A 2544-nucleotide genomic window follows, 5' to 3' on the forward strand; every position below is an offset into this window, starting at 1 on the left:
AGCGGCTGAACCGAAGCCCTGTTTACCGGCTTCTCACGGACCTTTCCTTCCTCTGCTTCTGATTGGCTAGTAGTCCTTAACTAGGAAGTGCGCATGTGCAACTCCCAACAAAGATCATTTAGAGACAAGATGTATCACTCCGTAGCTAAAAAGAAGCCTTCAACAATGTGCAGTATTTTATTTTATTTATTTATTTTTTTTTAATTAAACCATGTAAACCTGTTCTGGTACAAACCCTAAATAGAATTTTGAAACTGAAAATGAGCATAATACCAACTTAAAATTATACATGAACTTTAACAAATATTGCACCTCCAGCGATTTCTAAACTGCAGTAGGCCATATTGCAATTTCGATTAGATTTTGATTAATGTTCAGCCCTAACCTACATCCTAACGATACACATACATCTGCAAAACACAATTCAAATTTTAGGGTTAGTAATAATGTGCATACAAGTCCATGTATGTCAATAATTAAGATATTTTAACTTATTTGACTAACTTGCTAATCTCAGTACGTAAACACCCCCATGCGTTTCCTGTTGTTTGCTTTGTAAGGTAGTATTTCTGACTATAAAAAGGTCACACAGGCATTTAAAGATTACCACTCCACTTCTGACCAACTGTAACTTTTGCTTTTAATCTCCTACAGTTACAACTGAAGGCAATAAATACAGTAAACTCCAAATGCAGCAGTCTAAATTATAGGAGCTATAAAATAGAGGGTAGGTCTGCATGTATGTGAGAGGAGTGTGCTTCTTCTGATGGAAAATCGGAAGGGTAAAAAACCCAGCAGGAATTACAGCTTAGAGATTTGGCAAAATATTTGGCAATATGTTATATTGCTGTACCAGTTGGAGAATCTCTTGTTTGCCTGAGAAAAAGCTAATGAAGCTATGAAATGGATTTTGTTACTCACTGAGCACGGCTTAATCTCATAGTACATAACAAGGGCTATTAGGCTGTCTACAAATGATAAAAAGTCAGAGCTCGGCTCGCCAGGTGGGTATGCCAAAAGCTCAAATGAACGCTGATATGTCATCATACAATTTAATCAAGAACTTAGGGCTGGAATATTAAACAATAATGATAATTAGCGCAATATTTAATAATTAAATAATATAACATGTTAAATTAAGGAACTGGAAAAAGATTTACTAAATCATATATTTTTTTTTTTTTTTAAAGTTGTTTTGAATGTTCCAAATCAGATTTATGAAGTGATCCAATGTTTGGCATCAAGTGTTTGTCACGTTCTGACCATAAAGAACCTTGTGGTTAAACTCATAATTAACCATCTGGTTTCTTCAACTTTCACTCAAGAGCAAAAATCAGCCTTTAAACTAAAAATAAATAATGATTTGAGATTTATTGTAATAATTATCGAATGGTATGAAATGTTTTTTTCATGACAACATTTCTGGCCATATCGCCCTGCCCTACAACAACTACACACATACAGGTGCTGGTCATATAATTTGAATATAATCAAAAAGTTGATTTATTTCAGTAATTCCATTCAAAAAGTGAAACTTGTATAATGTATACATTCATTCCACACAGACTGATATATTTCAAGGCTTCATTCCTTTTAATTTTGATGATTATAACAGACAATTAATGAAAACCCCTAAATCAGTATCTCAGGAAATTAGAATATTGTGAAAAGGTTCAATATTGAAGACACCTGGTGCCACACTCTAATCAGCTAATTAACTCAAAACACCTGCAAAGGCCTTTAAATGGTCTCTCAGTTTAGTTCTGTAGGTTACACAATCATGGGGAAGACTGCTGACTTGACAGCTGTCCAAAAGACGACCATTGACACCTTGCACAAGGAGGGCAAGACACAAAAGGTCATTGCTAGAGAGGCTGGCTGTTCACAGAGCTCTGTGTCCAAGCACATTAATAGAGAGGCGAAGGGAAGGAAAAGATGTGGCAGGAAAAAAGTGTACAAGCAATAGGGATAACTGCACCCTGGAGAGGATTATGAAACAAAACCCATTCAAAAATGTGGGGGAGATTCACAAAGAGTGGACTGCAGCTGGAGTCAATGCTTCAAGAACCACCACGCACAGACGTATGCAAGACATGGGTTTCAGCTGTCGCATTCCTTGTGTCAAGTCACTCTTGAACAAGACACAGCGTTAGAAGTGTCTCGTCTGGGCTAAAGACAAAAAGGACTGGACTGCTGCTGAGGGGTCCAAAGTTATGTTCTCTGATGAAAGTAAATTTTGCATTTCCTTTGGAAATCAAGGTCCCAGAGTCTGGAGGGAGAGAGGAGAGGCACAGAATCCATGTTGCTTGAAGTCCAGTGTAAAGTTTCCACAGTCAGTGATGGTTTGGGGTGCCATGTCATCTGCTGGTGGTTGGTCCACTGTGTTTTCTAAGGTCCAAGGTCAACGCAGCCATCTACCAGGAAGTTTTAGAGCACTTCATGCTTCCTGCTGCTGACCAACTTTGTGGAGATGCAGATTTCATTTTCCAACAGGACTTGGCACCTGCACACAGTGCCAAAGCTACCAGTACCTGGTTTAAGGAC

The sequence above is a fragment of the Micropterus dolomieu genome, linkage group LG09 (assembly GCF_021292245.1).
Source record: "Micropterus dolomieu isolate WLL.071019.BEF.003 ecotype Adirondacks linkage group LG09, ASM2129224v1, whole genome shotgun sequence".
Lineage (NCBI taxonomy): Eukaryota > Metazoa > Chordata > Actinopteri > Centrarchiformes > Centrarchidae > Micropterus > Micropterus dolomieu.